Genomic DNA, 10610 nt, shown 5'->3' on the forward strand with positions numbered 1-10610 from the left:
AATTTTCAACATCCCTAGTAATAAGGGAAATGCAAATCAAAACTACCCTAAGATTTCATCTCATCCCAATTAGAATGGCGATTATCAAGAACACAAGCAACAATAGGTGTTGGCGAGAATGTGGTGAAAAGGAACACTCATACATTGCTGGTGGGGTTGCAAATTAGTGCAGCCACTCTGGAAAGCAGTATGGAGATTCCTCAGAAAGTTTGGAATGGAAACACCATTTGACCCAGCTATCCCACTCCTTGGCCTATACACAAAGGACTTAAAATCAGCATACTACAGAGATACAGCCACATCAATGTTCATTGCTGCTCAATTCACCATAGCCAGATTGTGGAACCAAACTAGATGCCCTTCAGTTGATGAATGGATAAAGAAACTGTGGCATATATATACAATGGAATATTACTCCGCAATGAAGAATGATAAAATTATGGCATTTGTAGGCAAATGGATGAAATTGGAGAATATCATGCTAAGTGAGATAAGCCAATCTCAAAAAACTAAAGGACGAATGATCTCGCTGATAAGCGGATGAGGACATATAATGGGGGGTGTGAGGGGTTAGCATTAGGTTTAGGGTTAGGTTTAGGGTTAGGGATAAGGAGAGCGGTAAGAATGAAGGAAAGAAGGACTGTATAGAGGGAAAAGAGGGGTGGGAGGGTTGGGGGGGAAGGAAAAAAAATAAACATCATTGCCCTATGTAAACGTAAAAAAAAAAAAAAAGAAATAACAGAGAAAGAAACAAAACTAAGAGTTGATAGCTTGAAAAAATAAGCAAAATCAACAAACTTTAGCTTAATCAACTAAGAAAAAAAGAAAGAAACTAAGTAAAATCAGATAAGAAAAAGGAGATGTTACAATCAATACCACAGAAATGCAAAGTATACCAGGAAACTACTAGAAATAATTTAATGTCAACAAATTGGATAACCTAGTGGAAATGGATGGAACTCTTAGACATGTGTTAACCCATCAAAACTGAATCATGAAGAAATAGGAAATCAGAATAGGCTAACATTGAGTAAGGAGACTGAATGAGAAAGAAAATATCTCCCATCAAAGAGAAATCCAAAACCTGGTTTCATTGATGAATTTTATCAAACATTTGAAGAACTAATGCCAATCCTAAACTACTATGATAACTACCAAGGCCAGACAAGAACACTACATGATAAGAAATCACAAACTGATACCTCTGATGAACACAAATTCAAAAATTCTCAATAAAATACTTGGAAAATTATTTCAACAGCATATTAAAGAGCTCATTTACTATAATCTAGGGGGATTTATTCCAGGGATGCGAAGATGGTTCACCATATATTAATCAATGAATGTGATCCATACACTAAATACATATATATACATACATATGGACAAAATATGGACATATATATACATACATATGGACAAAAGCCATATGAATACCCAATAGATGAAGAAAAGACATTTGAAAAAATCCAAACTTCTTTCATGATATTAACTTTTAACAAGTTGGATATAGAAGGAATGTACCTCAGTATAAATGTCCAACAATTGCACACACACGAAAGGATCAACAAGTAGTTTTGGTATGCTACTGTATAGTAGGGTCACTATAGATAACAATAATGTATTGCACATCTCAAAAAAGCTAGAAGAACTTTGAATGTTTTTAACATACAGAAATGAGAAATGAGAAATGTTTGAGGAAATAGATACATTTAACTTGATTTAGACATTACATAATACATGTGTGTATCAAAACATCACATGGTACCTATTGATAGGTACAGTTTTTAGGTATATATATTAGTTAATAATAAATTTATTTAAAGAAAGAAAAATGCTCAATATCACTAACCATTGGAGGAGACCCAAATCAAAACCACAATGAGATATTTCACCCAAATAGAATGACCTCTGTCAAAAAGACAAAAGATAACAAATGCTGGCAAGAATACAGAGGACAGGAAACTCTCATACATGGTTGGTGGGAATGTTAATTAGTATGGCCATTTTGGAAAATAATAGGCAGTATACTCAAAAATTGAAAATATAATTACCACATGATGCAGAAATTCCACTATTGGGTATGTACACAAAGGAAATGAAATCATTATATCAAGGAAATACCTATACTCTTATGATTATTGCAGCACTATTCACACTAGCCAAGATATGGGATCAACCAAGAGGTCCACTGACGGATGAGTGGATTTAAATAAAAGGTTGGATATCTACACAAAGGAATATTATTTCAGCATAAAAAAGATGAAATCTTGTCATTTGTGGCAATGTGGATAGAAATGGAAGCCAAACACAGAAGTACAGATACTGCATGCTCTCACTCATTTATGGAGCTAAAAAAATTGGATCACATAATAACATACAGGCAAAAATTAGAATAAAGATCACTAGAGGTTAGGAAGGGAATGGGGAGGGGAATGGAGAAAAGATGGAGAATGGGTACCAAAGCACACTTAGAAGGAGGAAGTAGTACTAGTATTTATAGCATGGTAGGATAACTGTATTAAACAATGGTTAATTATATATTTCAAAATAACAAGAGGAGAAGGGTTTAAATGTTCTCAACACAAAGAAATGATAATATTTGAGGAGATGGAAGTGCTAATTACTTGATTTACTCATTATACATTGTATACTTATGGAATTATAATTCTATACTCCATAAATAAATAAGTACTCTATGCCAAATAAAAATAAGCATAACCCATAATGAGAAATTACTTCATGGGTATTAAAATAGCTATTATAAAAAGAGAAAAGATAACCAATGTTTGTGAGAATGTAGAGAAAAGGAAACATTTAAACACTGTTGGTAGGAATAGGAATGTAAATTAGAATAGCCATTACGAAAACCAGTATGGAGATTCCTCAAAAAATTAAAAATAGAGTTATATTATGATCCAGCAATTCCACTGCTGGTTATATATCCAAAGGAATTGGAATCAGCATGTTGAAAAGATATCTACATGCTTCTTGCTTATTGCAGTGTTATTCACAGTAACCAATATGTGGAAATCAACCTAAGTATCCTTCAGAGGATAAATGGATAAAGAAAATGTGGTACATATACACAATGGAATACTAGTCAGCTTCCAAAAGGAAGGAAATTCTGTCACTTGCAACAATATGGATGAACCTGGAGGACGTTATGTTAAGAGAAATAAGTCAGGCACAGAAAGACAAATACTACATAATTTTAGTTATATGTGGAATGTAAAAAAGTAGAACTTATAAAAACCACCAGTTTCTGATGGTTACCAGAGGCTGGTGGATGGCAGGGTTGGGGAGATATTGGTCAAAAGATATAAAATTTCAGTTAGGGGGAAAAGATTCAGAAGATCTATCATACACCATGATGACTATAGTTAATAGCAATACATTATATACTTGAAAATTGCTAAGAAAGTAGACTTTAAGTGTTTTTATCACACACAGAAATGTATGTGAGGGACTGCATCAGTTAACTGCTTGATTTGGTCATTTCTCAGCTTCTACCTATATCAAAACATCATGTTGAATGCCATAAATATATACAATGTTTGTCAATTAAAAAGCAAAGTTTTAAAAATTTGCAAACTCTTGAAAAGTTTTAAGGTACTGTGGTTTCCCTCACTTTTAGCAGATTTAACCAGAATTCTTTCTTTCTGGTTGTCTTGGAGATTAACTGCATGGAGGTTTTGATTGAAAAGGGAGATACAAAGGTATTATGATCTGTATCTGGAATGTCCCCTCAAAAGCTCACATGTTGAAAGCATGGTCCCCCATGCAGTATTTCAGAGGTGGTGTTTTTAGCAATGATTAGATCATAAAGGCTCTGACCTATCAGCTCACTGATAGTTGGGATGTGGGACCTTGTTGGAGGAAGTAAGCCACTGGGGGCATGCCCTGGGAGCACCAACTTTTCCCTGACTCCCCTCTCTTTTTCTCTGTTTTCTAGCTGCCATGAACTGAGCAGTTTTCCTCCACCATACCTGACTGCCATAACGTTTCTACCTTGGAGACAGCTGACCGTGGACTGAAATGCTGAAACCATGAGTTAGAATCTTTCCTCTTCTAAGTTGTTCTTATTCATTGTTTTGGTCAGAGTGATACCAAGCTAACACAGAGTAAATTTGGACTTTGGGATGGAAGGTCAATGAAAGGAATTTAGACCAGAGAACTTTAATGTTAAGCAGGACAATGAGTATTTGGAGATTTAGAGAAGAGGACAGCATGTGCCAGAGATAAACTTTATCTCTTTAAAATATTTATCTCTGAATCAGGAAAGAGATAAATGCTCTTTGTCCACCTTAAATAGTTCCCTCCCATCAAAACTCACCTCCATATTGTGAGTCTAACAATATTGGACAGACTATTAAGAAACATGCTCACCATTGGTAAAACATGTTTTTTATTGTTATTATTAGTTGTGGAAGGTGGGGAGAAATGCATTTAGAATTTAAAATAATCCATTAGTAATCACATTTAAAAGGTCAACCATTCCTAAGAAGAAGATCATTCCTTTTGTCTTGTTTGATCATTATTGCATTTTCCTCACTCTTCTCTTTTCAATGAGACTTAAAATTCCACGGATACAGAGACCTGTCTTAATTTTTTTTCCATGAAAAATAATCCACAGAACCTGGAATAGTGTCAAGAATTCAATAAGATATTGTTGATTAAAATATAATATATAGTAACTGCTGAATCTGCTTCATTTCTATAAATATTTTTTGGGGGGGGTACTGGGGATTGAACTCAGGGGCACTCAACCACTGAGACACATCCCCTGCCCTGTTTTTCATATTCTTTTTAGAGACAGTGTCTCACTGAGTTGCTCTTACTGAGGCTAGCTCTTTCGATCATCCTGCCTCAGCCTCCTGATCCGCTAGGATTACAGGTGTGTGCCACTGCACTGGGCTTTATAAATACTGTTTGAGGGCTTCCTATGTTCTGGCAATGAGTACGAAGATTAAGTGATGTGATTACTCCCCTCAAGGAACTGAGACTCTTGGGTAGAGACACAAGTCAGATTGTAGGAGCACAGGATTCATTTTTTTAAGGTTTTAATTTTGACTTGGAGTAAGAACCCCATAACCATCTATTATGAAGGTTGAGAAGTCTCCGTTAATGAATTCTTGCTAAAAATTCTGTTTCACACAAGTGAGATTACCTGGAAGGCCTTATTTATCATTGATAAAGTGCTTTGTATGCTTTAGAAAAATTGCCCTCCAGCTTCTTGTTAAATATTTAATACCAAAACACAGAAAGGAAAATGATTTAGAAATATCATTTGGCAAAAACAGTACAAAATTTATTCCTGTTATGACTATATGTACATTTACTTATTCATTATAAAGCATCAAATAAATAAATAGTGAGAATGAAATACTCCCAAAAGAATTGTGACCCTGTAACTCAGAAGCTAGAATAACATGAGTGAGATAGTAGAAAATGTCTAGGTTGAGGAGAGTAATTCAATCACACAGACAGATAAATGTTTTTTAAATCCTTTAATCCATTTCATCTCTCCAGCTCAGAGACATAAGTATTAACTTTTTAAAAGCCTTCAGAGGTTATTCTACAATTACCTACTGCAGTAGAGGAGATAAAACTTTAAAATTTCTCACTCTGAGGGCAGTCTTTATTGTCTTATACTGACATTTAAGTGATTTTTCTTTTATTTTGCTCTTAGTGGAAAGAAAAGCACAAATTTGCTTTTTGATACTTTAAGAACATCTTATTTTTCAAGTTAGGTCAGGATGAACATTATTCTGGAAAAGACCCAAAATACCCACTTTTTTTAAAAAAAAATATATAAAAGGATCTGGTTTCAGAAAAGAGGTGAAATTTTGGACATAAATGTCCAGGCACTAGGAGGTGCTGTCAGTGCACAGGTTCCTCTTAAATCCATGATTTTTGCAAGATAGTAAGTTTTGCAGCCCTGGATGATTGGTGCAGAGAAACGGACTATGTGACATTAGTTCTTTCTCCCCAACAGGGCCTCAAAATTCATGGTTGTGAACAGTTGACTTGGATACACAGCCTCTCCCCTCATTGACCGTTTTTCCCTATTTATTTATTAATGCGAGTTAGGGGCTGGGTAAAAATAGGATATATGCATGTGAGTTAAGGAGGGAATGAGTCCCATGAGCTGCCATGCGCACTTTGGAGAACCAGGAAAGTTCAAACCGAGTCTGAAGGACTGAGAAGCGTGAGCACTGATGTATGAGGACATGAAAATATGGGTGTCCTAGTTCAAACAGGAAAACCCACTCTTCCTCTTCCTCTATCTTTTTGTGTATTCAGGATGTCGGCAGATTGGGTGACTGCCCCCACATTGGTGAGGGTGTCCTCGTTTACTCAGTGTCCCAATTCAAACACTAATCTCTTTCAGAAACACTCTCACGGTCACTCAGAAATAATGCCTTGCCAGCTATCTGGGCATTTCTTAGCTCAGTCAAGTTGACGTAAAATCAACCATTGTAACAAGTAACCTCATAATTAAAACAGAATGTAAAAAATACAATAATAAAAAGAGTAGTAAAAAACAAAAAATAAAAAATATATACAGCATTAATGGAAGCATAGAGAAGAAATAATTCAATTTCCAGGAATAAAAATGGTGGTAGAGAATTAGACATCTTAATTGAATATGAAAGAAATAATTCAGTAGGAGCAGTAGAAAGATACCTTGGTAGAAAGACTATTCTGGACCTTTTTTTTTCTGGCAATAGAACTATTAACACTGAAATTTGACTTTCATGTGATTTTAAGGTATCATGAAATAACTTCATATAAAAAATTGTTGGCTCATGGACCACATAAAAGCAAGGAGTGAACAAGATTTAGCCTGCAAACTGTAACTAAATGAATCCTATTACTCTTGCCCTGAATGCTTCAGTCATTCTGTTATGCTTTCTGGCCTGTTTTGAGTATAGCAAATTTCTTGAGGGAGGAATGCATTGTGGGGAATCAAAGAAAAATATGTTGTTTCAACCATTATAATTCAGATCATTGTACTCTTGTGCTTAATACTCTTTTGTGGGGTTTCTTTTCTGACAAAACTTAGAAATGGACTTCTGCCCTGTGAGTCTCTGTGATTCAGCACTTGTCGATGCCTCCAGCTCTGTCTCATGCACACTGTATTACAGCCAGCAGAGTCTCCTCTCAGTTTCTGGTTGCCAAACTCTCCACACCTTCCCAACTGCTCCTCCTCCAGTATCAGGCATTTTCCCCAACCATGCTCCAGGCTGTCTCACCCTCCTCCTTAGATCTTAGTCCATCTTTCCCCTTAAAGGCCTTCTCTGGTCACAAATAGCCAATTTAATTTCTCCTCCTTAATCTTTACCTTCATTCTGAATTCATTTTTGTAATGTCTAATTTTTTTAAAAAGCTGCTTTTGTCTGGATCATTTCAAATACAACCAAGATCTCATTTATCATCATATCCTTAGCACCAAATTGAGGGTTATTAATCTTTTTATTTTTTGTGCCGTGGAGCACTTTGACAGTCATGAAATGTCTCAAAGAGAGGCTTTTTATTTTTTTTTTCTTTTTTTCTGGTGCTGGAGATTGAACCCAGGGCCTTGTGCTTGCAAGGCAAACACTCTACCAACTGAGTTATATCCCCTGGAGGCTTTTAAAGGCCTAAAACAATAAACATAGTATTACATAAAACAACTCATATTGAAATGCAATTATTAAAATCTCAGAAAAACAAATTGTGATATAGTAATAGGTGGAATTTTTAAAGATCTAGTGGTGCATCTAGCAACTACTGTATATTTGAAATAGTGATTAGCATAAATATAATCTCAAGACTTCTGCAACCAATATAATGTGACAAAAATATTTGTGACCTTTATTGGTGACAAAATCAGAGGTACTGTTCACAGTTGTGATGGAGAGTCATCTGAGCAAGGTTGATATCATACAATTTATCATGGTTTGGAACATTACCATGGTCTTGACATCACCTTTGTAGGGCTCCACAGAGCTTTGATCCAGGCAAGACCTGTTTCACCTCCATAGCCCCTTGCGCCATGAGGCAGGGCAGTGAATAGACTTTACCCTTCCTTTCTCTAAAAATGCTCAGTTTCTTTGCGTCTCATGCCAGTAGACCACAATATCCTCTTCCAATCCTTATTTTATACATTACTGAATTCATTGTCATTTCTCAAACATTTAGCTGATGTCGTGTACCCTATTTTTCCTTTCCCATAATATTTCAGTTATGATTTTGGCAATATAAATATACATGTAGAGAGTTTCCAATCATCTACATCTAGTCTAGGATCTTCATTCCCTGACCTCCTCATTTTCAATGAATTTGTCCTCCATGCTACCTTAACCATTCATTTGCATCATCATGTGGTACCTTGCCCTTATCAGCAAGCATTCCTTTTCCTTAATTACTCTGAAGTCTGTCAATGGACCCCTCAAGTTGGGGCTGGGGGTGGGGTTTGGGGAAGGCTTCTAAAAAGGAAAACCACAAATTCACAGTTCTTCTGTTAGTCAAGTAGCACTCTTGCAATTTAAGTTTCTACTTGCCCTTGCTTTCTAATACCTTTGCATATTTGTTTTAATATTGTTATCCAATGTTTATAATTTTCTTTTCCAGAAGAAATAGCCAGAGCTTTTTAGGCTGACAATCTTTCCATGAAGTTGTAGTTTGAGTTATTGTATTTCCTAACTTGATTGGGTTCTGGTGTCTAACATTTTGAATCCTGTTCCCTGTGAAACTACTAAATACTAACCAACACACACACACACACACACACACACACACACACACACACCACACTTTCATATATAGATATACATGAAGACATTTGGATAGGACTTTTGTGTATATCTTTGTATCTTGGGATGGGGGGAGACGGGGGGGAGAGAGAGAGAGAGAAAGAGAGACACCATGTTGGTTAGAAAGACTATTAACTTCACATTGTTCTCTGTCAATTTCACATGGTAGTTTTTAAGGTATAAAGGACCTTCATTGAAATATGGTTCATTGTTTACTCAATGGTAAGAACAAAATCACTACCTCATGAAAACACCAGTTTTGGATATCTTAAGGTTCCTGACTTCAATTTGATGTTAAATAATGATTAACCAATGGCAAATAATTAAACCAATTTTACAAATTAAGGAAAGAGTTCTTTTTGGGGCATAACATAAAAATAAAATCATCACAATTCATTCTCCCTTAGGACAGCCCTATGTTGATATGGAAATAAAAATGGAGTACTTTAAGTAACAGATTCTATGTATCTTTAATATTAGAAGACTATTATAGCTTTGTCATACTTTTATTCACCCAAAGACCACATTTTTGTAAACTTCTGCTTCTTTATTGAAATAAGAACAACAATTGCTAGGTGTGGTGGAATACAACTTTAATCCCAGTGACTTGGGAGGCTGAGACAGGAGGATAGCAAGTTCAAGACTAGCCTCACTAACTTAGTGAGACCCAGCCTCAAAATTGGAAAAAAAAATAAGGACCGGGATGTAACTTAGTGATAAAGTACTTCTGGGTTAAATCACCAGTACAAAAAAATCAACAAATCCAAACAAACAAAAAATAACAACACTTACAATATTTTTTTGGTAAAAATTAAAGTTATGCACTTGAAAGACTAAAAACTTACATCCTTGGCATGTGATAAGTACCAAAAAAAAAAAAAAATTCTTGTCAAGTCTTATCCCACACAATAATTCCTTCATTTCTGGAATCCAAATTCACCTCCCAACTTTGCTCTCACTGAGGAAAGATTCTTTTGAAAATGTGAAGGCTGTTAACAGGGTTGTTCATGATCCCCTTTCTCAATGACGTGGTTCTTCTCAACTTCCAGTTTAAGGGGGTATTATTTTGAACCATTAATCTTTTGTGAGTAGATTGCTTTATTTACTCTTTGGTCAGTTTCATATTAGGAACACCAAGAATGCCAAATGATTTGACCAAAAGGAAGAGATAAAGGAGATCCTTTAAAGGAAACATAACAGCATGGCATAAATCTATACAGCTACAGGTTCCTTTCCCTCCAAAGAGAATAGAAATACTGTAAATAACTTGTCTTGATTCCCTACTGAAATTCAACCACTGAGAGAAAGTTTTAAGCAAACACAGTTTTCTAAGTTCTCAATAGAATAATGCACATGTTTGCACTGTACTAATTTCAGTGGAGCCTGCCGTAGTTCGGATCTTCAATGTCCCCCAAGGGCTCATGTGTTGAAGCTTGGTCCCAGTTTGACACTCCTGGGAAGTGGTGGTACCTTTAAGAGGTAGAGCCTAGTGGGGGGTCATCAGGTCATTAGGGGTGCATCCTTGAAGGGGATTGTGGGAGTCTGGTCTCTTCCTCTTCCTCCTCCATGATCTTTCCCTTCCTGGCCATGTGTGATGTGCAGCCTCTTTACAGGCTCAAAAGCAGTGGGGTTGTCCTAATCGTAGACTGAAATTTCCAAAACTGTGAGCCAGTTTCATAAATTGATTATCTCTGGCATTGATTATAGAAACAGAAAGCTCACCAAAACACAGAAACATATAAAGAAATCAGAATCCTATTCCTTGACTATGTCATTTGGGGAACTCACCCTCATGCCAAGAACATATTT

The sequence above is a fragment of the Sciurus carolinensis genome, chromosome 12 (genome assembly GCF_902686445.1).
Source record: "Sciurus carolinensis chromosome 12, mSciCar1.2, whole genome shotgun sequence".
In the NCBI taxonomy this organism is placed as follows: Eukaryota; Metazoa; Chordata; class Mammalia; order Rodentia; family Sciuridae; genus Sciurus; species Sciurus carolinensis.